Source organism: Cyanistes caeruleus, chromosome 9 (assembly GCF_971803275.1).
Source record: "Cyanistes caeruleus chromosome 9, bCyaCae1.hap1.1, whole genome shotgun sequence".
In the NCBI taxonomy this organism is placed as follows: Eukaryota; Metazoa; Chordata; class Aves; order Passeriformes; family Paridae; genus Cyanistes; species Cyanistes caeruleus.
This window is the reverse complement of record NC_141709.1, coordinates 15,669-42,325: the sequence shown is the minus strand read 5'-3', so window position 1 is coordinate 42,325 and position 26,657 is coordinate 15,669. Positions and strand designations below refer to the sequence as shown.

The window sequence follows — 26,657 nt, the reverse complement described above, 5'->3', positions numbered from 1 at the left end:
TGCCATAACAAAGATGGCCGCTCAGCCAGAAGTGGCTTCAGCCACAACAAAGATGGTGGCGAGGAAGGGCGGAAGTGATGTCATGACACACACAAGATGGCTGCCCGGTCATGGCTGTCTTGACCTTCCAAAGATGGCGGCCAAAAAGGCGGGAAAATGGAAGGACCCCGGGCAGTGGGTGCATGCTTTCGACTGCCTGACAAACACCCCGGCGCCGACGCTGCTCCGGCACAATTTTCCGTGGCTTTTCCGGCCGTGCGGACACGGGCTGTGTGCTTGGCAGTGCCTGGGCCAGGCGCGAGCCGGTCGGGCGCCGAGAGGCAGCGGTGAAGACGCCTCTCTCTGCCGGGGTCCTTGCCGCGGCCATGTTCTGGGGCTTATGGCACTCGCGACAACCCGTACGTTGCTGCCACTCCTCTCGCTCCGTTCTCTCCCCCACGGCCCGGGGAAATGGCGGAAACTCCAATGGCATAGGGACCGAACGGTCGCTCCCCGGCCCTGGGACCAAAGCAGCCCGAGGAGGCGGCTGGTCTGTGTGCCGGAACAGTGAGAGCGGTGGGTGGGGCGGGGGCAGGTTATCAACCGAGTATATACCTGTAAGTATAAAGATGATCAAAATAGATATTAAAAAATATTGAAGATAAAGGGGCTGCTTGGTTTTTATTTAGTTAGAGGCAGGGCTTTTAAATAAATAAGAAAAATACAAATAAATAAAATATTGAAAGAATGAATATATAAAGGTATAGAGAAATATATATATATATAGACGTATATATATATGTAGGCGTAAAAATAAGTAACAGAAATATATACATACATATTGATTTATAATCTATAATATGTTTTCTGTACGTATAGATGGTAATATGATATCTTTTAGGATATGTTGTGTGTTATGTATATCAACAAGGTATATAAATATGATAAAAATTATATATTAAAATATTTTTAAATACCGATTAATATAAAGGGACTGTTTGGTTTTTATTAGGTTAGCTTCGGGGCTTTTAAATAAATACTACAAAAATAAAAACATAGAAATGTATATTAAATATATAAAGATATCGACATATGTGCAAACAGAAAAGTAAAGATATATAAGTAATGCCAATATATACAGATTTATATTTAATATATATTATTTATATTTATTTAATATATGTATTATATATATAATAAATATATATCATTAAAATGTATATAATATATTTAATATATAATAACATACGTATACACATTAACATAATATATTTTGATACTTTATATATTGCGTGTCATATATAAATGAATATAGTATATAAATTTAAACATGTGTGGTGGAAATAGATGTTAATTTGGTTTTTTTAAATTTTCATTGTTTTGGTATGTTTCTCGGAGGCAATCCTCCCCTTGCAGCTGCTGACAGCTCTTAAAACCTGTGTGCTTCGTGGTGTCTATTGCCCAGCTGGCAACGATTCCCTTGTGTTTGGTGCATTAAGTCACACCCAGCTGTGTGGGATGGCAGGTGAGCACATTGCCCTACCCTTTTAGCTTTTCTGGCTCACACACAACTTCCTTTCCTTTTGGATATGGAAAACAGGGAAGAGAGGGTAGTGTGACATTAGCACTAATTTCTAGCAGATTTTTAACTGCCCCTGATGCTCGTTCATCTTTGCAGTGTGGGTTTTCATGCTGACAAATCCTCTGCTTTGCCTTCTGCTCACAGTCAGCTGGGCCCTTTATTGAACAGATTTATCTGCTACAAGGCTACGCAGAAGGATGGAAAGGAGGAACACAGGGGGAAAAAAAATAGATTCAAGGCTGTGCATTGATCATCTGATGTACTCTAGAGACAAACGTGGCTATCGGAGGTAACATGGAGCAGCCCTTCTGGCCTTTTCAGTTGTATTCAGAGAGATGTTTGCCTTCTGTGAATATCTGGGTGCTTGGAGTTCACTCTGATTTCAACAAGCCCATCAATAATAAAACATTGTATTGATAGAACAAGATCTACTTCTGTGAAGTTGTGGCTCCACAGAAAAGCGGCATAAAGAAGGTAGCTGGTTTATTTGTATGATATGTAGCTTTTTTAGGATGTTTTGTTCTTTATATGGCGTTAATTCCAAATACAAGCCTGTGAACTTTGTGTTCCCCTTTAGAGGCTGGTTCTGGGGTAACGAGGAAACGCAAGGCCTAAACACCTCTGGCTTGTCTGTCCAAGGATCTGCCTCAGTTGTGGCTCCCATCCTTCTGAAGAACTCTTCAGCACAGTGAGTTACCTTCTATAACTATTCATTGTTGTATTGTTGTTGTGAGACCTCATTGCTGGGTGAGAGGACCAGGGGAAATGAAAGGCTGTATGCCACTGTTACTTCATCACTGAATTCTTGCACTCTGTTAAAATCAAAACAAAAGGGATTTACACTGTCAGAAACACTTAACTGTAAGTTAAGGTAAAGGTCACAGTGCTAAAACGTAAGAGCAGATAGCGTTGAGCTCCTTTGTCTTCCTTCTCCGGCAGCTTTTGTGACTCCTGCCTCCAAGGTATCATCAGCTATCCCCTGGATCTTGCAGTGGAAGAGATGCTGAACCACCAGCTGTTCCATATTCTACACCATGTGTCTTTTTACCATGCTCCTCTGAGAACCATCTCTCCCGTCTCTGTTTCTTTGCAGACAAAAAGGGAGAAAGTGGGATTGCCTTTGTTCTTTTGCGTGTTAATAAAAAGGCCGCTTGTGGCTGTGTGCAGTGGCAACTGCATCACAGAATCTTAGAGGTGATTATTCACAGGTTAAGGAAATAATTCCTTTTTTTTGTCACTGCTGCACTGAATTTCATAGGCGTGTCTGTGGCTTGATGCCTAAGATATTTAAAGCAGGTTTTATTCTTACAGGGGTTTTGCACACTAAAGTGTCTGCCCAGGTTTTGTTTCCAAAAGTGAGGTATAGTGCTGGGTGTTTAATTTGGTATGTTACTTGTTCTGTTGTGTAAATAACTGCAGCTCCCTCCCTGTGCCTGTGTATTGCAGGGGCAAGCGAGCGCTGGTTATAAAGGTGGCGATAATTAGGAAGAAGCTGTTTAAGCTTGGATAAATGTTTAGAAATCATTGATTAGATATTGCTGTGTAAAATGCTTGCTTGCGGTGAGCGACTTCTCCAGGGTCAAGCTGTTCAGGTATAAGCAGTTTATTATAAGGGTAAAGAGAGGGGAGACCTGTGTCCACCACCAGCCTCGGCATCCACGTGGTCCAGGGGAGGGGGGAGAGCAGGGGAGGAGAGGTTGGAAAAGGGGAGGGAGGGAGTAAGAGCAACAGAGGGAGAGCGGGGGAAACCAGGGAGGCTTAGGAGAGGGGGGAGACAAGAGAGGGGTAAGAGGGGAAAAACCAAGAGGGTAAGAGTAAGAGAGGGAAAGAGTGGAAGAGGTAAGAGAGGGGGAGAGGGGAGCTGAGAGAGGAGTAAAGGGGTAAGAGAGAAGAGCCAAGAGGTATGAGAGAGGTTAAGAGAGAGAGGTTCAAGAGTGAAAAGCTAAGAGAGCAAAGTTCTTGTCACAATCCAATGTATCTTTTTCTACAGTGAATATTCTAATTCCCAGTATCCAATCACTATGAGATACACCCACTAAAGACTTTACATACAGTGTTGCATTTGAGGCTCTACAGGCTTTACAAGTTCTTTCCTTGCTTCTTGGCCTTTGGGCTTTCTGTCAGCAGAAGGGCATTGTTTTATCAGCAGGGATTTTCCTTTAGCTGGCTAGGCTATTGTTCTCTGGTCATATAGTAACCAGTACTCTGTATCTTATGACTCAAAGCAGGCTTTCATTTCTACTTCGATTCTAGCCTTCTTTTTTCAGAATGTTCTGCCAAACAATAACATTCATAAGGTTTCTCTGTTTCACCCTCCCCAACAGGCTGCGAGTTGTGCTGTGCTCTGATAATTCCATACTCAACCTGTTCCTCATTTCTTAAAGGTTCACTTCAGCCTTGAATCAGCAGGTCCCTAGGTCCTGCTTCCACAGGATCATCTGGGCCCAGCACCAGAGAAAAGGACTCGTGCCACTCCCGGTCTTCGTTGGACACGATCTCCACCTTAAACATGATGTGGGCCACACCTGACAACAGTTCAGAGACACGGGGGTTACTGTGCGAGTCAGAGCCTCAGCCACCACGTCACCAGCTCGGCTCCTTTCGGCTCTGCTGGCAGCAAGGGCAGAGTTTGCAGGGAGGGGAAGAAGCAAAGACGTGACCGAGAACATTCAGTCAGCATCTCAGTCCCCCCTGCCCCGAGAGGAGGCAGATCCCTGTGAGCTCCCAAGGCCCCCTCCCATCCCTTCTCCTCCCTGACCTTCTTCCCTCCCTCCTGCACCACGAAGAGGGGGCTGGTGCCGTCGGAGACGGTGAGGGTGAAGCGGTCCCTGAGCGCGCTGCCGCCGCGGTGCCTGCAGCTGCCGCGCTTCTGGTAGATGTGATGTCATCCCTGGTGAAGGTGGTGGCCTGCAGAGGACGCTGCCCGCGGCCGCTGCGCTCCATCAGCCCGTGCCGGGGCGGCTGCACCGCCCCGAACATCAGGGACTCCACCTGTGCCCGGACATGGAGGGGCAAAGCTGGGGACACGACCTCAGGACACTGCCCTTCCAGCTCAGGAGGCCCGGACAGGGATTCTGGCCAGGTAGCTCCACTGCGTTGGTGTTCCCAACACAAGGGTTAGCACAGAATATTCCTGGTTCTCCCTGAGCCCCGCCCTGTCCTTGTCCCTCTCCCAAGGGGTTTTGTTTTGTAGGTGTCTCCCTATAAAACAAGGCACATCCCACCGAATTCCTGCTTCAGCTGGTCTGAGACAGCTCCCACCCACCCCTGTGCCTGCTCCACGAACACAAGAGCAGCCCCCAGTCCTGCAGCCATTCCGGGCAGTGTGTCCCTTGCCACTTCTGTCAGGGCAAAAACCTTTGGGGCAGGATTTTGGGTCAGGCAGCCAGATCTCTCGCTGCAGGGGAAACAGCAGTGAGATAGAGCCAGTGTTCGACAGCTCAGCCTCTGGCCAGACCCAGGAAGAAGAGGAAGTGCCATTTCCATCCATGCTGAGCATAAATTCAGCATTAAGTCTTTAAACAGAAGCCCAGATGTGCAGCACAAGAGGGGAGCAAGGAGGCTGGGGGTGGTCCTGCCTTACCTCTGTGTCAGCATCTGTCGCTTTGAGCTCAAACTCCATGATGGTTTTTCTCACCCCTTCCTGAACTGTCATCCCAAAGATTTGCACGATTGGCAAGGAGTCATCCACGGGGTTTATGGTGATGTCAAATGTCTGGCTCACCTGGGACAGGAAGAAAAGCTTCCCTTGCCGAATTCAGCCTTCCAAGAGTGTGACTTCACCGCAAGAGCACAGCGATCCCCAGTTTGGGTCTCTTCATTTCAGCCTTGTCTGGGCTGCTAAGCCCAGATCACTTCTTTATCCCTCCCCACTCATTAATTCTCCCTCTTTCTGTGATATTTACGGACATCCACTTTCCCTCCCTCTCTCACTCAGTTTTGCCCCTCTCCCTCTATGTGCAGCTAGACTTCTTCTCTTTCAGAAAGCAGGAAAAAGGCATTTCTCCAGGGGCTGGCTGTCGTCACTACGCTGTCAGTGCACTGGATCAAAGCTGAGCTCCAGCAACAGTTGGCAAGCAGCTGAAAACCAGGCACCCAGCTCTTGGTGAGCCCACAGGGCAGGTGGCTCCCTGTTCCCTGCACAGGCCTTCCTCCCTCCCTGACCTGAGCGATGTGGGAAATCCCACAGCAGGAGAAGGAGGAACAGCCACATCTGCCCACTCAGGCAAAAGTCAGGCTGGGATTGACCTCGTTTGTCCCATCAGACACAGAAAAGGTGAAGGCATCCGTGTGCTTTTCCTCCTCACTGGTGTGGACGTACTGGATGCTGCCAGAGGCCAAGTCTGCCTGGCTGAAGGAACTAATTCTTGTCCCTGGAAAACGAACAACAGGGAGGAAATGTGCAGCAGAAAGAGCAAGGCAGGGAAAAACTACGGGAAGCAGGACATATTTAGGCATGAGGACTCGGTTTTGGCTGGTTCTGATCCAAGGCAGGCTGCCCCGTGAACCCTCAGCTGAGCCAGGGATTTAGCTGGCACAGAGCCTCCTAAAATTTCCTTCTCAAAAAGAAGTCCAGGCTTCTTTTCATCTCCTCCTGTTGGGAGTGGGCCTCCTGGGGCAGAGAAGCTGGGAGAAAAACTGTCCATGTAACACTTGGATTGTCGCTGCTGGGCAGGACTAAGCCAACCGTGGCATCGCTGGGGATGAACCGAAGGCCTCCTGGCCTCACAGCAGTTTTCCAAAACGCCTTCCAAGGATCTCTTCTCTCTGCCCTTCCTTATACCCCTGCATTTAGTACCCAGTCCCATTTTCAGCACTGATTTATAGTGACATCTTTACAGCCCATTAGGTGTGACACAGCCACAGAAAGGTACCTGACAAGCATTTTAAAAAACACTTGAGCATTTTTAAATCTCTTTGCTACGTTCAACAGTTTTTACTGCTGCTATCAACCAACATCCTGACAAGAAGTTTGACACCAATATATCACACTAAATGGCTGCTGACAAGTGCTGGCCACACTACAGAAGACACCAGGATCTGATTTAAATAAATGAGCCACAATGCAACGATCAGCTAATATTTCCTCAGAGCTCATCAGCTGGAAAGGTTTGGGTTCTCTTTTGAACACTTCAGTACTCTCTCCTTAGGCTTAGGTCATTTGAATCATTACAGCTACTTCTCAGTCTGTGACTCGGTAGCCTTATTGGTCCCTCACAGACATGAAAAAGCAGAGAAATCAGAATCATCATCAGATTTTAAATAACAGGAGGAATAAAGCCCTTAATTCAAGTCTCCCAAGTACAAGATTCGCTGGTTAGTTTGCAATTTAGACAAAGATACTGCAAGTTTTTAATTTACTCTCACAGCAGGGAGTAGTTTGCTTATTATAACTCATTCACTATTCCTGCCCTTTCAACATGTTTTTGTGAGAAGATGAGGCAAACCACACACCCAAACTGAGCTGTACAGGGACCGTCTGCATCTTGAAAACACAGAGCAGATATTTCCGCTTTCATCTCACGTTAACGAGAAATCTAAAGCTAAGAAGAAATACAACCTTAGATGAATATAATAAAATCAGAAGAGCGTATTTTATGACACCACAGATCAAGATTAATTCATCAGGGAGAGGCAGCTCACTCACCCAGTCAGCAGAATAAAAGCAGGGTGGAGCTGCTCCCACTCCAAGGCAAGAGCCTGCAAGGCCCATCCTTTGGGGACTCGTCTTTTGTGTGAAGGCACATTGTCTAGCAGAGGAAGAGGTTGGTACCTGGTGGAGCAGGGCCAAGATTCCATTTTCCCCAGGCAGCTCCCCCTGCATGCTGTAGCGCTGGCCAGGGCTGGGAGAGGAGGGGGAGTGTGTTCAGCACTGCTGCTGGAACGGAGTGGCCCTCTCAGGAGGATCCTGGTTGCTTCAGGGACTTGCTTTTCCACTGGTTTGTGTCCACAAAGCAAAGGCATGCAGAAGGCAGCACCATCACCCCAGCCCTGCAGTCAGGAGTCCATCAGCTTTCCCCACCGTGAACGTGGTTAAGGTCTCCTTAACTAAAGGAAAACTCAGCACCACTACAGATGTACAGAACAGCAATTTATCCACTCCGACACACTTTTCCCATTATGTGTCCAGAAGACTCCAAGTACCGACTTTACATGTCCAGAAGCGTGGCCAAAGCCACTCATACAGAGCAACACCAAGTTCTCACGGTGTACCAAGAGAAACAAAGATTTAATAATATTATTTCTTAGACAACTGCTGGGGATGAAGTCAAATGTAAAGAAAAAATGGAAATGTAAAAAATCATGGATGTTAGTGCACACAGATAGAGAGTTTCTGCTTTTGAGCTCCGCAGATGTTTTTTTTCTTTCCTCTTTCCCTTCTTGTGTGAGCTGCCTTTGAGTCAGTTATGTTATGTTGAGCTCTTGTGGGCACAGAGCGGTACTGCCGCTGTGCCCCGACCGGGGCCCTGCCTCGCTCCGCTGGGTGACGGGGGGGAGGCGGCAGCGGGAGGTACAGCAGTTTCGCAGCTGCCAAGCCTGGGGAGGGAGTGAGCGGAGCGGGTAAATAGCACGGAGGGGTGAAATAGCGTTAAGTGTGTAAAGTGACACGGCTGGGAGCAGGGACACTGCGCTAAAAGGAGCGGCGGCCGTGCAGGCCGGCGGCTAAGAATAGCAGCAGTGGCGGGCGGCAGATCAGTTTCAGCTTCACGGACGGACTGCGGGGAGAAGGACGGTGAGCAGCGGACCCACAGGAGGAGAGGGGCGGGCACTTAGGTATTTTGCTAAGGTGTTTACCTCGGCCAGCACCTAACTGGGCAGTCAAAGTCCCCACAGAAGAGGAACTGCTGCGAGGGAAGAGGCGCTCAGAGCCCGCAGCGAGCTGTGCACGCCCTCCCCACGGCCGCTCCCTGCTCCGCGCTGCCATCGCAGCTTTGTGAGCTGGCACCACATCCGAGCCAGCTGGCGGCTACGCCCCTCCCCGACCCCTGCCCCGAGTGCCGCTGGGGCGCTCCGATAGAGGCTCTGGGGGGGCCTTTTAGGCGGGACCAGGGCAATAGAGAGGGCCGGAGAAGGGGACGGGAGTCTGGCGAGCGGGGCCCAGGGCGAGCGCGGACCCTGCGAGCACCCCTGGCTCAGCCTAACTGAGCACCTCGCGCTCCCATGGGCCGCAGCCTCAAAGCTTCCGCTAATCCCGGTGGATTGGTTCTAGGTTATGGTTCTAGGTCAGGGTTCTAGGTTAGGGTTCTAGGTCAGGGTTCTAGGTGGCCAATCACAGTCGCCCTTTGAATCCAGGCGCGGTCCCGCCAAACTGAGCCTGCTCAGTCGTGGCCCGTTCCCGCTCCCCCGTTTTGCTGGGGTGCCGCTCCGGCCGCTGTCGCTTTGGGAGCCGGTGCAGCCGAGCTGCTGCAGCCCCGAGAGGTGCTGCTGGGTCCCAGGAAGCGTGGGCGGGGGCTCCCCGTTCAGGTCCCGGCCGTAACTTCGCCCAAAGAAACGGGGAGAAGGCGGGGAGCGGGCGGGATCACGGGAGCGGGGCCTGAGGGGACAGCGGGGGGTCGCGGAGGCGAGCGCGGCGGGAACGGGCGGGCTGGGATTGGCGGGCCCGGCGCTGCCTCGGGCTGTGATTGGCTGGGCTGGCCGGCCGTGGGCTATAAATAGCGTGAGCTGGAGGGGTGCGGGCCTTAGTTCGGCGGCGAGCGGTGGAGAGGCGGCGGCGGCGGGCGGCGGCGTGAGCGGTCCAGGGAGCACCGGTGCGCAGGACAGGAGCACTGCGCTCACTGAACTGGGGAGCGCCGGTGAGGTCGGGCGCCATGCCCGTGTCTGCTGGGGCCAGAATCTGGGGGCCGGCGGTGTCCTGGGGCGGCGGGGCTGGTCGTGGCCAATTCTTTCTGCCACGTCCTGGGCTTTTCGGGCGGCCGGAGGCGGGTGCGGGATCTGGAGTGGCACAGGGAGACGAGCTGTTGTTTCTGCGGGACAGAGAGGAGCTGTTTTGTAGTTTCTGGATTGAAGATAATGTTTAAAATATCGAGAATAAAGCTGGGTTTTTTCGTTTTTATTATTTTAGTTTGATTTTGTTTAAAATAATAACGATTTTCTTTATTACATTGCTTTATTTTGCTCGTTTTATTAAAATAATAAAATTATTATTAATTATAATTACTTTTAACAAGATATTTTGTTATCCTTATATGTATTAGTTTAACAAAGTATTAATAAATAATGATTAAATATTATCTACTATTATTAAATACTATTTGTTAATCATTATCTAATTAAATATTTTTTATTTATTAGATTGTTATTATTTACTAATTATAATTTAATACTATTAAATATTACTTATCATTAATTATTTAATTAAATATTTATTATTTATTCGTTAGCTAATACTTATTAATTTTTATTTATTGATTATTAATTAAATATTAATTAAATATTATTTATTAATTATTAAGTAAATATTGATTAATTATTTATTAGCTCGTTATTATTTATTATTAAATTATTAATTCAAACTCTAGGTGATTTCCAGGAGCAAAAAAAAGGTGATAGTCAAGGTGCTTGTGAAGTGGTGTTAAAAGACAAATTCTTCATTGTCAATCCAGCTACCATCCTTGTTCAGTTAAACTCTGCAACAGATCTCCCACAAAGGTAATTTTCTGCTTCTCTGGCTTAATTCTATTCATCTTTTAGAGAGTAATTAGCACTGCTTGGTGTTCTTTTAAGCCCAACTAATTGCACCTTGTTTTAGGAGAGAAAGTTAATGCCTCTCCATGTAGGTTAGTGCAGCAATTTATGATGAGAGCTGGGACCAGGCAGAGGTGTCGACCAGGGGCACCATTGCTGCTGCTGCTGCTGCTGCTGCTGCCGCCGCCACCAGAAGCATGGTGCTTGCTCCATTGCAAAGGTTTCCCAGTTTTAATTTGAGCTGTTTTCTGGATGCTGTGGCTAGCAGCAGTGAGCCCACATTGCCAGCGGCTGCCTCTGCTACTCAGCAATGGTCAGAGGGTTGCAGGACAGACTTGATTGCGCCTGGAAGTGTGTGGCAGCAGAAGGATGCCCACAGCCCACCATGGTCACATGGTTATAGAGTCATAGGGGATGGTGACAGGGCCACCACCTGCCACACAGTCAGAGGGGCGCAGCCAGGACCAGCTCTAGTGCCACCAGGGAGGCAGAAGGGGCTGGATGTGGCTGTGAGGCAGTGGTGTGACCCTTACAGGGAAGTCCTCCTCTGGGATAGTCACTTTGTAGTGATATCTGTAGGTCAAGACTCCTGCTACAGTAGCATTTACCAAATTGTTCTTTGCTCAGTTGTGTCCTGCTGTTGCTGCTTCTGAAGGATCATGGAATCACACAATGGTTTGAGTTGGAAGTGACTTTAAAGCTCATCTCATTCCACCCTTGCCATGAGGAGGGACACCTTCACTAGACCAGGTTGCTTCGTCCTGGCCTTGAACACTTCTAGGGATGGAGCACTTCCACGATGGCTTTTTGACTTCCTTTCCCTGCAATGGCAAATGCCTTTGCTGGGGTTCCTCTGCTGAAATCACCCCCTGACCAAATGTAACACCAACAAAAATCTGGACTTGTGCCAGACTGCCATCATCAGAGCTCAGCCAGCAAACAGTGCTCAGCAAAAGGCAACTAGACATTGTGTTTGGAGGCCTCATTTATGGAGCTGCTGATGAGGCATCAGTGACTTTGATAATGTCAAGGACTAGAAAGCAAATGCTTCCACGATAAATCTTGTCTACTTTGAAAGTAGGTTATACTTCGAAAGCGCTTTAGTTCTTAGGAATTTAATATTTCTATGTCAATTGTAAGACAAGTAATTGGATGGGGAGAAGGTTGTTACCGGAACCTGAGATCAAAGGCAGGATTTGAAATGATGTGCAGGTGGGTGTCTTTGTTCACTGCAAATGTGACTCTGGAGGTTTTGCAGGCACCACTTGTGTTTGAAATCATGGAAGCACATATTCTGAGGTGGAAGGGATCTGCATGGATCAACTCCTGGCCCTGCACAGAACACCAAAATCCACCCTGTGCCTGAGAGCATTGTCCAGATGCTTCTTGAGCTCTAGCAGCCTTGGGGCCATGACCATTCCCTGGGGACCCTGTTCAAGTGCTCAACCACCTGCTGTGGGAATACCCTTTACCTAATATCCAGGCTAAACCTCTCTGCAGGCATGGCAGAGAAGACCACTGTCCCAGCACCTGCCATGCCCAGGGTACTCATCCACAGACTGGTGTGTCCATGGAGGGAGGGGCTCCGGACCTGGGCTTAATCCTCCCTGGGAGGAATGCTTTCCCTTCCATGAGAGCGGGTTGTTTTAATCGCACTAAGCAGTTTATATTGAGGTTATCGAAAACTCTTTCTGCCCATGCTGGGAGATACTTGGGTTGTTTCTAGAAAAAACTCTGCCTCCTCCTGCCCTCACTCACCCCTTCCTCTCTAGGGAAGGAGTTTCCCACATCCCATATGCAACATTTCCCTGATCTGTCCCTTTCCAAATTGCAAGCTGCACAACTGTGAGCTGGCATCAAGACTCTGAGGTAAGCACAAACTGCCTGAATCCGAGCCCTCCCTGTGGGGCCGCAACCCCAGAGCCCCTGGACATGTAGCATAGCTGCAACACCATGGCTGTGGATTTCCCTGAAAGGATGAAGCAGCACGGTGGAAGTCCCGGGGCACTGTCTGAGGAATTGCCCTCCCTGTGCCGTGCTCTCACCTGGGGACAGCAAGAATTGTACAGCCCTGTCCCAGAGCTCTATGCCCAGCCTGCCTGAGCAGTGAGCAAAATGGGATCAGTTTAATTATAATTTGATATTCCAGCCTTAAACTTTCTGTAAACCAGTGGCTGCTGGACAGGTGAGCTGGACTCCTGTGCCTAATGTAGATTGATAGCAGATCAGCTTTTCTGTCTCAATTTGCTTATGACCTAGAGAATTAGCAGAGAGGATCTGTTATCCTGCCAGTGCACTAATGGCTTTGGCAAGAGAAGAGCTCCCGAGGGAAGCAGCGGTATTTGCTAAACTTTCCGCAATTTGCTTTACATAATAACACACTCCTCCAAACGTCCACAGCGTGACTGGCCATTCCCCTTCGCCTGCACGTGCCTTGATACTTCACTTTTTAAATTTCACAACTAGTGCACAGTAAGAAAAGGTGCTGAATGCCTCATGTCATTCATCTTCCCTCTCCCTTCAGAGGCTATTCTTAGCCATGCCATCGGTTTAGCAATTCAGAGGGAAGTACTTTTCCTTTTCAAGGTCTCTAAAGATTTCCTATTTCTCTATGTCCAGCTAGAAAAGAAAAACAATCTGAATCTGCCTGCCAATCTGCCCTTCAGCTCACTGGTTTTCTCCAAAATGTCTTGCAAGGCTGGGAGCATAGCAGAAACCCTCTCTGGGGGCACTTCTAAAGGCAGTAGGACAACTGAGCACACAGTGTGCTGAGGATCAGGCAGGACACTCCAATGACACACCATCCTAATGAGCGTCTGAAAATTAGTTTTTCAGGAACAGGCAATGGGAGTGGAAGCAGGAGCCCAAAAGGGGGAATGAAATTGCTAGTGGTGAACCAGAGAAAATGCAAGTTAATTCTCCTTCTCCACATACCATTGTGGAGTGGGAATTGCAGCCTGTCTACTGAGAAGCAGAGATCAGCACATCTCCTTTGCTTGGAAATGGCTTTGCCTAATATCCCAGTGCCCACGGACTGAGCTCAGTGCCCTGTGAGGAGGCACATGCTGCAGGAGGTAGCTGCTTGGACCCTGTGGCTGTGGGATCTTCTGCCCCAAGCACTGTCAGACTCATTCGTGGAAGGGGCACAGCTGATAGGCCTTTCTCAGAGCTGGTCCATGGCCAGCATTTCTCCAGGGATGCAGCAGTCACAGCTGTGCCTCACCCACGTAGGACAAAACAATGGAAAACTGATCAACTAACTAAATTAATTAACTAATTAAAATTAACTGAGTACACATGCACCAGCCCAGTCTCCTTCTCTTCCCACTCGCAAGCAACTCTCCCCCACATGCAGTACTCAGGGGTGGGAGCTATACAACTGGGGATGATAAATGCAGTTAGTCCAAGCTGCCACCATCACTTCATGTGACAGGTATCTTCAGACACTGTTCTCAGCCCTATAGTCTCCCTGCACACCCACCACCCACCATGCCCTCCCCAGGAATCACATAATTCCTCACCCTGACAGCCCAGTCCAAGTGCCAGCAGCTGCAGCTATTGTTGTTACATGCTGCCATTTATGAGTGTTTTTATTTCAGATTATTACGATTTTTTATTTTATTTTATTTAGATTATTTTATTCAGATAATTATATTAATTATTCAGATTATTATTATTATTCAGATTCTTGACGTTAAAAGCCCACAATTAAGATAATTAAAACAAAGACATTTGCCTTGTAATCAGCATATATTTCAATAAGAGGTTTTAATTTACAGGTGAAAGTTCTGAGCTTATTATTTAAATAATGTTATCTATATTGACAACATGCTATATAGATCTGATTGTTTAGGGTGTTTATGATACTCCTTTATTTTTAAATCCTTTTTCAATTTGATGAACACACATCAAACCTCCAGGACATGAGAGAGAGTAGCTCCTCAGGGAAGCCAGGCAGAACTGTGTTAGTGGTTGCTGGGATTGCCATGGGGAGGCACTATACAGAGCCACAGCTTGGTCGAGGCACTGCAGTGATTCTGGAATCATGCAGTACAGAACTGGAAGGTATCCACAAGAATCACTGAGTTTAACTCCTGGCCCTGCACAGGACAATTCCCAAAATCCCACCATCTGCTTGAGAGCATTTTCCAAATGCTTCTTTGACTTCGGGTCGGCTCGGGTAGGGTCGGCTCGGGTAGGGTCGGCTCGGGTCGCCTCGGGTAGACAGCCGAGTAGCCCCGGCTCGGGTAGACAGCCGAGTAGCCCAGGCTCGGGTAGAGAGCCGAGTAGGCCAGGCTCGGGTAGAGAGCCGAGTAGGCCCGGCTCGGGTAGACAGCCGAGTAGGCCCGGCTCGGGTAGAGAGCCGAGTAGCCCCGGCTCGGGTAGAGAGCCGAGTAGCCCCGGCTCGGGTAGACAGCCGAGTAGCCCCGGCTCGGGTAGAGAGCCGAGTAGGCCCGGCTCGGGTAGAGAGCCGAGTAGCCCCGGCTCGGGTAGAGAGCCGAGTAGCCCCGGCTCGGGTAGACAGCCGAGTAGCCCCGGCTCGGGTAGAGAGCCGAGTAGCCCCGGCTCGGGTAGACAGCCGAGTAGCCCCGGCTCGGGTAGAGAGCCGAGTAGGCACGGCTCGGGTAGACAGCCGAGTAGCCCCGGCTCGGGTAGAGAGCCGAGTAGGCACGGCTCGGGTAGACAGCCGAGTAGCCCCGGCTCGGGTAGAGACCCGAGTAGGCACGGCTCGGGTAGAGTCGGGTCGGCTCTGGTCTGCTCGGCCCCGCCCGGCCCCGCACGGGCCCGCGTTCCCGCTCTGCCCCCGGTACAGTCCCGCACGGCTCGGTACAGCCCATCACGGCTCGGTACAGCCCATCACGGTACGGCCCCGCTCGGGGCGGTGCCCGGAGCCGCGCGGCGGGGCCGGGACGGAACTGGAGAAGGGAGCGGGACCGGGCAGAGGCCGAGAGAGGTGCGGGGTCCGGGGGAGCCGAGCGGAGCGGGGACAGCCGGGGACGGGGGGATACTGGTGGGGAGGGGGGCCCGAGCTGGGATCTGGGGGAACTGAGGTCTGGGTTACTGGTTGTGGTGGGGTCTAAGTTACTGGTGGAGTCCGGAGAAACAGGGCTTCGTGGTTACTGCTGGGGCTTGGGGGAACTGGGGTCAGGGTTTCCTTGTCGGGTTTGGAGGGACTGAGATCTGCGTTCCTAATGGGGTGTGGGGTTACTGCCTCTGGTCAGGTATGGGCTCAAAGGTGGGGTTACTGGGGTGTGGGGTCAGTGCAAGGGTGGGGGAATGGGGCATAGGGTGGGTGGCCCAGCTGGGCTGCTGGGTGGGGTGCAGTGCGACAGGGTGGGGTGGGGGTCCCTGGGTGTGGTGAGGGTGGGTCAGCTGCACTTTCGTTGATGCGGGTTGTCATCCCTTGACGGTGGCCTTGGGCTGTGGGTCCCAAGTTGCCTGGTCTCCCAGGCAGTGTCTGACCTGGGATGGGAGCCTGGGGGCTGCTGCCCCATCCCACATCCGTCCCCACAGCCCCTGCTCCAGCAGTGTCCCCATGGACAGCCTTGCTTATGGAGTGGCCGCTCTGTGTTTTCTTCAGAAAAAGGAAAAAAAGTTCCCTTTCTTTACTGCTGAGCTCATTCTTAAACATTTATATTAGGGGGATTTGCGGGGCGGGGAAATAACTGTGTAATGTCTTAGGAGCAGGGGAGCATTCCAAAAGCATGACTGCGGGGCCTTTTCCAGCACTAGCACTCTGGCAGCCAAGTCTCTCAGTGGCCGCCAACCTCCCTAAACCCAGCCCCAGCCTTCCAACCCCTCCGGGAGAACGGGATTGTGATCCCTGGCTTGCATCTGCGTGGAGTGGGCTGGGAGCAGGGGCTTGGCTGAGCCCCCTCAAGCTAATATCCCCAGTCGGGAAACTGGACACTAGAGGCAGTGGTTTGGCTGGCTGCGTATCATGGGGACCAGTTGCGTTTTGTTTCTATTTTGCCAAGTGCTTTTGGTGTCCAAACAGTTTCAGTTTATGTCCAGCTCCTCCTCCTCAGCTCAGGTAGACACTGCATGAGATTTTATGGACTTCTGCTTGAATCCAGGTTCCTGACAGCTACAGCTTCTCCAGGGAAATATGTAAGTGAAAATAAGCCAAGTCACTATCTTGCTACAGGTTATCAGGAACCTTTAACCAGGGTCACCTCCCGACTTGCTGTTTGCACCGGAGAAGCGCACTGACGTGAAAAGTAAGGAATTGTATTAGCAAATAGTGATCGGCGCTGGGGCAGGCAGGCGTTGCACCAGTACAGGCATCTGCTGACATTGTGGCAGGTTGTTTGGAGCTTTCAACAAGACATTTGCGCTACCGTGAGGCTGGGAAGGCTGTCACTACTGCAGGAGGTAAAATAAGAACATGGCATGATGTCCTTTGGAAAAGGAGGTAAGGGCAGGCAGCTTTTCCCACACTGCTCAAACACTTGTGGTTTGACCTTTGTTTAGGCTTTCAAATTCTTCTGTTCCAAGTCCCTTTCTCTGTTTTGCTTGTGGATGTTTTCTGGGGGATTTAGCAATGAAAACGAGCCACCCCGGACACTTTGCTCCAGGTCTAGGTCTGGGAAGTTGCCCTTTTCCACTGGAGTGTGTGTTAAGCCCAGCCTGCCTGGTTGTGCACAAATATCTCCAAAACCATGGGAAAGGTCTAAACTTGTGCACTGGGTTGAGCTCCTACTTTGACAATCACTTGTCATTTGGATATAGCAGGTCTGGAGGTCTGAGGAAGGTTTCAGGCAGCTCTCAGTGGTAAATACAGACATTTTCCTTGGTCTTTGCTTCTGGCAGCAGAGGGATGGCAGGTGAGCCAGGAGCAGTGGGCAGCGGTGGTGCGGGTGGGCGTGGGTCAACCCTGGGTGTCAGCGAGGGCTGCTGGCCAGGGCTGAGGGCTGCTCTGTGCTGCACAAATTGCACAGCTCGGCCAGCCTGGGGGCTGGATGAGCATGAAATTACAGGTGCTGCTTTGCCAAAGCCAGCGCCACTTGGATGGTCTTGCTGCAATCCCAAGCTCTGCCCTGCCCTTTGAATTTCCCCTCAGCACAGCCGTTTGCTTCCAGCCCTTTTTGGAAATGTTTTCTGCCATTCAGCCTTAATGATTCCATGATTCTGTAGTAAGAGTCCCTCTGGTGCTTGCAACAGTGGCTGAGACACTTGTCCTGTACAACCTTGGCCATGGCTTAGGTATGTCAGCAAATGAAATTCCCCTCAGTGGATATCCCTGTGGGGTTTAATTTGGAAGTTTCCTTACTTTATCATTGTACCAGTGAGTCCAAACTGCTAAAACTATTTCTGTAGTGGAACTGCCCCACAGCACTGGGGGTATCCCTGTGGGCAGTGTCCCTGCCAAGGGGCTGCTCCCAGCACAGCTCTTTGCCCCCCCAGCCCTGCCCAGACTCAGAGCTGTGCCTCTGGCCAGGGCTGTGATCCCTGGTGTGACTGGTCCGACTGGGGTGGGGCCGTCAGTAGTGTTTGGGAATTTCTACTTTGGAGCAAAACCCCTCTGTTACCTCTAGGAAGTTGAGTCTGGCCAAGGAGGTTCATTGAAAGATTCCTGCCCCTGGTTGGAGTCCTTCAAAGCACTGACATCTTTGTCTGCTATTCCTGAGTCCCCATAGCGCAGACACTGGATGATGGACACATCCTGCTGCTGGAGGAATCACTGAGTTCAACTCCTGGCCCTGCACAGGACAATTCCCAAAATCCCACCATCTGCTTGAGAGCATTTTCCAAATGCTTCTTTGACTTCTGTCAGGCTTCAGGCTGTGACCACTTCCCTGAGGAGCCAGTTCCAGAGTCCATGATACTGTACAGCATGAGTTTGGGTGGCCTCAGACCTCTCCAAAACACTCAAAAGAGAGATTCTGGCTCTGGGAAATTATTTCTCACTCTACTGTGTCAGAGGCTGTTGAAAATAGTTGCTGTCAGTATCCAGGAGTTCCTGTGTGTCAGCAGTGGGGTGAGAGATTGTAAGGGGCTGGCTGTTCACCTTGCCAAAGGAGCTGGAGTATCTCTGATGTTCTCTGATTTGCTCTCCATACCTGGTTCCTGGGGTAGCCTCACAGGCAGCTATCCTTCCTCTGTTCCAACAGGGGCAGGGTACTCCTGGCTGCTTGTGCCTCCATTCCATCTGTGCCTCCATCCTGCCCACGCCTTCATCCTGCCCACGTCTCCATACCGCCAAACATGGTCTTACAGAACAGGCAGCAGCAACAGCAGACCTTGCTCCTCCTCTACACCTAGAGATTGCCTTTTCCACCCAGCAATATCTTTTGGAAGGTTTTTCACAGTGACATTGTCCCCGTGAATGTTGGTGTCAGCCCAGTAGCAGGCACGCAGTTCCACTTACCAGGACAGTGCCTGCAGCCAGACTTCTGCCAAGGAGTGGGATGGGGAGGGTGGTGTCACCAATGTCCCTGTGCTGGCTGCTGGGTAACAAGTATCTGCTCTGTTCACCTGACAGTGCTCCAGAATACAATGCACCTTCCCTCAGCTGCAGCTGGCAGCCCTTCATTTCTCAGGCTTAAAAATAGTCACAGGCATTATAAACAGCCCTGCATGGAACACAACAGAAAACTTGTTTTTCATTCTCTCCACGTTCCTTGTGGGAACAAATGCTCTTATCTCCCTTATGTGCTCGGTTGACATCTCTGTGCAGGACAGAGACGTGGAATATACAGCACATCCAGCACCATGCCTTGTATAGAGGAAATTATCTGTTTATTTCCGCTTCTATGATGTTCCAAGTTCTTCAGCGGAACCAGGATGAAGCAGCAGCCACTGTAGAATCATTTGGAGACTGGTGCCCACCAGCCTCTGAGCTTTCAAAAAAAATCTGCTCACAGAGGACAGACTTTGGCTCTTTCTCAAGAGCGCCTTCCAAATCCAAGGGCTGTCTGGCATACTCACATTAATGAACACTTGCACGTTAACAGTTATGAAGTTCTTACCTTCTGCTAAAAAGGTATGAATTATGCATCAGGGAAATACATGAGTTAGCGGTGTGTAAAGAGCTTGGAGCGGCCCACGGATCCAGTGTGCGGAGGCGCCACAAGCACTGGGGTTTTCCTATCTCTGCCAGCCCCATTCTGGCTGTCGGCAAGTCAGTGCACGGGCTCCCGTCCCAGTTTGGTGCATGCCCAAAGGCTGGCCTGGGAAGTCTGTGAGCATGTCTGGCTCTGCTCTCCCTGAGAAAGACACAGCTGCTGCTGCTGGCCCTGCCCTTGATATGCCACCAGCTTCACCACATTGGACTTTCCCCACAGAGTGAAAATAATGAAAACCAGAGCCATGTCATTTTGTTGTAATAAGGCATTTTCTGCAATCCTTCACAGTCTGCCCTTCACTGCCACAGGGACAAGCTCTCGGTGGTGCCTTTAAGCCTGGCAGTAGGTTTGGTTTTTGGGAACCGCCACGTATGTTTGCTTCCCGGGGTGGGGGGGGGGCCTATTGGAGGTTTTCTCCCAAATTTGCCCTAAACCATGACAGGGGACCTGACTACATGGGGCTGGGTGTTCATCCCACTCGTGTGCTGCAGCTATGGCAACATTGCCTTCCCAACCTCGTTCCCTAAATTAGCTGCTATTTAGGCTTTGTTTATAGCTCTGCTTAACAAACGGAGTGTTGCATGTAAAGGTTCTTATTTATTATTTGGCAGATGGGGATCTGTTAAATTCCAGTTGGAAATGAGTTGTGGGAAGATCAGGCTCTTTGCAGAAACTTCCTTCTAAAACAATGGAACAGGACCAGGGACTCACGCACCTATGGCACTGCCCTGGGAATGAAGGACAGCAAATAACAAAATTAACTTCATAGAATCCTAAAATGGTTTGGATTGGAAGGGCCCTTAAAGCTCATTATCTCAGCCCTGCCGTGGGCAGGGACTCCTTTCCCAGGCCAGGTTGCTCAGCACCATACAGGATTCTGTGCCACAGCTCCCAGGTCCTGTTGTGCCACTCATGCCCTTGATGGTCTCCTGCTTTATGTATGCAGCAAATCTTGTAAGATTTCCTGTCTTTTTTCTCTTCCTTCTCTCCATGCACAGTCCATGAACAGCCGCCTCTCTGCCTGCTGCTCTGTATGGAATTTTTACAGGTGTAATGTACATTTTGACAAGGATTGTGAAGGCCCGAGGGCAACAGAGATATTAATTGCACACTGAATATTCCACTCATTACTAGGACAAAGCTTCCCATTAAATAATTCACAAGTGGAAGACATGCTGAGGAAACTACCTCTCCAGAATAGTGTCCAGGCTCCCATGAGCTGAAGGAGAGAGTTGCAAACAAGCAACAGGCAAACAGTTTGACATAGTTTTATTTTCTCCCAGTACCACTATGATCTATAAGCCATAACAGGCAGATCTTTCCAAAGAAGCTGTAAGAACTCGTTAATATTCATGCTTTTAAATAACAAGGCAGCAACGGCTCAGCAGCGATTATACCCAGTAAGTTTTGATGCACTCAGCTCACATCCCTAGAGGCTCCAGCTCTATCAGCTGGGCTGCTAGGTGAAGGACAAGATGCTCTGCTCCTCTTGTCTTGCTCTGGCTTGTCTCCCACCAATCCAGCTGCTGCTGTTTTCCATCAGTCTGCATCTCTCAGCTAGTGGCTGTGCTCTAGGTAAAACCCCACTGCTGTGTTTACCCATGCAAGCCAATCCTCAAAATCTGGCACCAGGCAGCATTCAACATGAACCTGCAGTTAATTACACCTTCTTGCTAAAATAATTGAGTAGCCTACATTCTGATTGCAGTAATTGCATCCTAATGAACTTACGTGTCAGCTTAGCTTGTTTCACACAACTTTGGCATTCCAATATATATATAAATATATAAATATGTATATAAATACCAAGTTAAGTTCATAGTTCAGTCTCGAGGCACCAGGAGTCCAGAACCAACCTCCTGAATGGAGAAGGCTGGACTTGATGTTCTTGGAGGTCTTTTCCAAATTTAATGATTCTATGATTCTATTCTATAGTCACTCCAGGAGCTCAGCTGGGGGACGGCTCTGTTCCAGACTTTGTCAGGAACAGAGTTGGGCTTCGCTGGACAAACAGTGGGATGTGGCTCCAGTGCCAGACCAGTGCTGGGCACCTCCTGCTCTCAACCCCAGCTGCTGGAAAACACTGCTGATGTTCTGCCAGTCCATGGAAGGGGATCCTGAAGAGTCAGAGAAGAAACTACAAAACGATAAATTAACGTTGCTAACAGAAAAGTGTAATCCTATTGACTTCAGTGAGACTTAAAAGCAAACAGTTATGTTAACTATTAATTGTTATAACTAAGAAGATCAGATCAGAAGCCCAACCTGTGCTTTATGAAGAAAATTAAAGCTTCTACAAAAGTTACTAAAATGATGACATGCTCCCATTATGGCTCTTTACAGATCATTACTTATTGTCAATGTTGTTCATATTTGCTACCAAAATACAAATGATAGCTTTCTATAAAACTGTGCATGTTAGTTAACCTCATTAAATCCTAAAGGATTAGTCAGCTGTTCCTCAAAGTTATGTGGCTTGGAAAGTGATTTTCTAATATGCAAACTTCAAAGGAATTTTGAAATCCTGCAGCGTAAGCGAGACAGACAAATGTTAATCCACTGGAGTGCTGCTTAATGGCCTGTTTAATTTTTGTATTGCTTGGTCTCTGTAAGCAGCTGGACATGAAGGCTGCTTGCAATTCAGCTTCCTCTTGAATCACCCCACTCATGGAACATGGATTCCTCTTCCACATGGATGACAGTGCTTGCAGGTATGGCCACGTTCCCGTGTCCTTTCCCCAACCTACAGCTATGCACGGACACAAACCCACCTGGGGAGGGACTCCCCAAGCTCACTGGTGCGTGATCACAGACTCCACAAATGGTTTGGAAGGGACCTAAAAACTCATCTCATTCTAAATCCCCTGCCACGGGCAAGAACCTCTTACCACTATCCCAGGTTCAACCACGGGATTATCCACGTACAACCTGGACTTGGACACTTCCAGAGATGGGGCAGCCACAGCTTCTCTGGGCCGCCTGTGCCAGGGCCTCAGCACCCTCACAGGGAAGAACTACTTCCTAATACCTAACCTAATTGTTTCCTGTTTTAGTTAGTGTTAGGGAGTGCAGGGAGTTTGTGCCTGCCCAGTGTATCATGCAGAATTGGGAACCCACTATCACACAGGCTTGGTGGGGACTACTCTGACTCAAATAAATAATGCTATTAACTGTGAAGTAGTGAAGGAATAAAACACACTGCATTTTGAGAGCACAAAGAACTGAAACCCACAAATTAATTAAGATTCACAGCCCTCCTGTACAATACAGAGATAATTGCTCAGTTCACAGTTCATATGGGATAAGAGGGAAAGCGATGTGGCACAGTGATAGCAGCTCTGTAATATAATAGAAGAAGCACAAGTGTCACTTCAGCCCCAAGAAGCTTCTCCTGCTTCCCCTGCATCTCCTGGGGCTCACAGGGGACTGGAGGAGCTGGGCTTGTGTGCTTCAGTGCCGAGTAGAGTCTGGACAGAGATCCCTGGCTCTAGTCCCATCCCACTGCCTCTCCCCATTACGCCCTGTAGCATCAGCCACGTTCTGCCAGGACACTCAGATGAAGCTTGGGATCCTCACCCGTAAGTGTTGGAAGATGTTGCTGTAATGGAGACTGCCAGCAGTCAAGTCAGCAATCCAGGCTGAATAATGTACTCATCGCTGTGTTATCAGCTGGGAAATCTGTTAGTAGTAAACATACATGAGAAGAAGAAAGGGCACATGAATGTTTAAAGGGACGAAAGCTTTCTCAAGGATGACACTTAGGCAGGCCCAGCATGAGTCTGGGTGTCAGACATATCAAAAGGCTGCTGTACGGAAGTATTTTGGTATGTCTGATATGCAGGGAGCACAGCTTTGCCTCAGGGATCTTATTTCATTCACCTGAAAATGAAAAGCATCACACCATACCCTGGAGACCAGTGAAAGATCCTGACATTGGACTCAAGGATGTCAAAAGTCTTTTCTAACCTAAATGATTCTCTCTTCTACCAAGTAAAGCAGCAGGATGAGAGGAAATGGCCTCAAGTTGCACCAGGGGAGGTTTACATGAGATACTAGGGAAAATTTCTTCACCAAAAGGGCTGTCCATCATTGGAACAGGCTGCCCAGGGCACTGGTGGAGTAACCATCCTTGGAGGGATTGAAAAAATGGGTGCATGTGGCACTCGAGGACAAGGATTAGCGGTGGCCTTGGCAATCCCGGGTTAATGGTTGGACTTGATGGTCATAAAGGTTTTTTCTGACCTAAAAGATGTCATGATTTTGTTTCCTGACTTTTATGTTAATAACAGATAGTGTCCAAACCCACAGGAGCCATCTAGAAACAGGATACGTGCTTTTTTCCTTCTTTTGTGAAAGTGGTTTTGAGGGCTGACAGTGAAAGATGAAGCACTGTGTACTCCCTCCCGTCATCCTTCAGTGAGGTTGAGCCCAGCAGTGGGACTTGAGAAGTGATATCTATAAAACAGATGCATCAGCAAAGAAAGAAAAGTCCCTGCTTTGTGAGAGGGAAATTAACTTTGATGTCTTAATTATAAGTCAGAGGAAAGGCTGGTGCTGGAATGGTGAGCTTTGAAGATTATCATATTGTCATTATTCATTAATGATTACAAAAGAAGCTACCCCTAAATGATCATGGTGGAGTATAATAGTAAACCTATGAAGCCTCTAGTAGATACCATTTACTCCCAAACTGTCCCTTACTAATAACTTATTAACAAAACCCAGCAATATTAATCAGGTTTTGGCTACAGTGACACGTGTTGCCATATAAAAACTGCCAGGAGAAAAAAGAATCTAAAAAAACTCTTCCCTTGTGTTTAGAGCAATACTTTAATAACTGAATTATAACAGGACAAGAGTTCCAGAATTGTGAACGTCATAACGTAGCGGGAGGATTTTTATCTGGCTGTTACGGGAGGGAAAAAATAACAAAATAACGTAGAGAAAGGTGTCTCACCAGGGTTCTCAGAGGAGAAGTGACATCGGTACATAAGATCTGGTTCTCAGACTGCCTCTGCAATGTGCTGAAAACCATGGTGAAAGGGGGGACCCCGATCCAGAGCCGGACACGGTGCAGTAGGAAGACAACAACTTATTTCTCAGCGAACGCTCAGCTGTGGCACCTCTCGGCAGGAGTGTCGCGGAAGGCACAGAAAATAAGGAGACTTTTGCGCCTCAAGAGTGAGCAGCTCTGGGTGAGTTGCCAGGTACAGCCTGAACCGAAGGTAAGTCTGAACCACAGGCATGTACTTTTCCCAAAGATCTGCCTCTATTGTAGCCACATCTGGGTGACCTCAGCCTTGAGGTAAACTGTTTTTCTGTCAGAGTGTGTTATTCTACTTCTTGAACTAAAATGTAAATTAACTTAAATGCTTTTAATGGCTATCAAAGCACAGTGAGATAGTTCTGAGTGGAATTCTTCACAAGTACAGCTGACTGCTCAAACAGCTTTTAAGCAAAGATTTTGGGAATTCAAAAGGCTTTAAAGCAGCTCTGAACCACGGTCACCTGCTCGAAACCGGGTGAGACGCTGACGCCGGGTTTGCCGTGCAGCGCAACACGTACGAATTCTCCTTGAGCGGAATATGACTGTGAACTATTTAATACTCTGAAGTAGCCTGTGTAGATATTGCCCCACGTTCTTCCCCAGAGGTTGGTTTACGTTGAGCTGTGTGCACTCGGCCTGACCACTGAGTACAGTGACAAATCCAGTCCTTTAATTCCAGATGAATTAGCCCCACTGAAATTATTTCCTTGCCTTCAACTCCTCTCTATTTTTCTATATGTTCATGTGACCTGATAATGTCTTACCTGTATGTGATTTCTCCTTCCGTAGACCTTGTATCCGTACTTCCCGTATCAGACTTAGCCACGTGGCCTCGGAACGCTACGTAACGGATGGATGTACCGGGTGTAAATGTTTATATATTGTACAGCACCTTTATACAGACTTCTGAGGTTCTGACTAGAGAGAGACATGTAAATTGCTCATTATTTTTTATATAGATACTAAAAACAAATTGCAGTTCATGGCCTGTTGGTTCTGCACTATCTAAACCACATTCTTGGTTGGCTTCCAGGGGTACAATCCACATTTTTACTCACAAACATGCCGCTCCTCTGGAAATTAAATGCAATTTATTATTGGAAGTCTTCGATCCCCCGTTCAAAAAACAAATGTTCAGCAAAAATGGTATAAAAATCATTAAGTCCTGTCAGCGGTAACAACTTTTTATTTGTATAGAAAATAGCTGTAAACAATTTAGTACCAGCTGTAGCTCTTGTATGGCTTTAGCGTCTGATGTCCCACACCAGTTCCTACCGGTTTCAGTGCTAGCCGCCAGGATTCGGTCCCATTAATCCAGTTTTTCTGGGCATGCCATAGGATGACATCTCTGATGAGGCCAGTGCATTCTGGGTTTTGTAGAATTCTACAAGAAGGAAAACTTCTGATACATACACTGAGAATATATTTTAAAATTTGAATGATTTTCTTTCTACCCACGTTGGTTTAAGGTTAAGGTTAGAGTTAGGGTTAAGATTAGGGTTCAGGGTTAAGGTTAGAGGGTTCGGAAAATTACGAATGGAGCAGGATTCCTCCCAGACCCAAGCCACCCCCAGCTACAACTCGGGCTGCCCTTGGAGTGCCAAACGTCTCTGACAAACCGACATCAGGAACCTGCAGAGGTGAGTTTTCTTTCCCACGGAAAAGGGGTGCCATTCACGTCCAGCGCCCGGGCGGCCGCGAGCGGGTTTCTGCATCCCAAAATTACAAACGGAGCAGGATTCCTCCCGGACCCGAGCTGCCTCCATCCAGAACTCAGGCTGCCCTTGGACTGCCAAACGCCTCTGACAAACTGACAGTCGGGGAGGGAGGGCGAGAGGAGGGTTTTTTTACATTTTAAAAGGGCTGCCATTTGAGTCCAGGGGCCCAGTGGCTGGGAGCGGGCTTCTGCCTCCTAGAATTATGAACGGCGCAGGGTTCCTTCTGGACTCTAGCCCTCCCCACCTCGAACTCGGGCTGCCCTCGATGTTATAAACACTTCTCACAAATCAACATCACCAAAATTGTGTCGTGAGTTTTCTAGTGCAGGATTTTCCTCAGGCCAAACCTCCAGCGTCTATTCACGAGTCTAACCTCAGCAACTTCACCGGACCTGGAAAATCACCTTTGGATCAGCAGCATGGGACCCAACCCACGGCACCACAACCGGCCCCTTACCAAAGCCTCCCTCTGCAGTCCTAAAACTCTACATTTTCACAGGGCGTCCCCTCTGACTGACCTTAAAATATGTTGAAGTATCCTAAAATAGCTCTGAAATAGCTAAAGAATTAGCTATTCT

At 48.8% G+C, this 26,657-nt stretch overlaps 2 long non-coding RNA genes across 10 annotated transcripts; one reads left to right on the top strand and one right to left on the bottom strand.

Moving 5' to 3' along the window:
* The first annotated feature begins 1,277 nt into the window (after nt 1–1,277).
* LOC111944483 (uncharacterized) lies at nt 1,278–21,625 on the top strand. Of its 6 annotated transcripts, XR_015290490.1 has the most exons (10): nt 1,782–1,850; nt 1,982–2,035; nt 2,139–2,249; nt 2,501–4,643; nt 10,081–10,210; nt 10,874–12,115; nt 13,074–14,311; nt 16,276–16,467; nt 16,553–17,073; nt 18,361–18,824. It is a non-coding gene; the product is annotated as an uncharacterized LOC111944483 (long non-coding RNA). The 6 variants fall into 6 exon arrangements; XR_015290492.1 differs by lacking the exons at nt 1,782–1,850; nt 1,982–2,035; nt 2,501–4,643 and adding an exon at nt 1,278–1,504; XR_015290489.1 differs by lacking the exons at nt 1,782–1,850; nt 1,982–2,035 and adding an exon at nt 1,278–1,504 and having other exon boundaries at nt 2,139–4,643.
* LOC147651399 (uncharacterized) lies at nt 20,567–25,889 on the bottom strand. 4 transcript variants are annotated; one of them, XR_015290497.1, is made up of 4 exons: nt 25,637–25,889; nt 25,126–25,201; nt 22,891–22,992; nt 20,567–21,451 (listed from the first exon to the last, which is right to left on the bottom strand). It is a non-coding gene; the product is annotated as an uncharacterized LOC147651399 (long non-coding RNA). The 4 variants fall into 4 exon arrangements; XR_015290495.1 differs by having other exon boundaries at nt 25,126–25,434; nt 25,637–25,881; XR_015290494.1 differs by having other exon boundaries at nt 25,126–25,279; nt 25,637–25,881.
* Between the last annotated feature and the right edge of the window lie 768 nt (nt 25,890–26,657).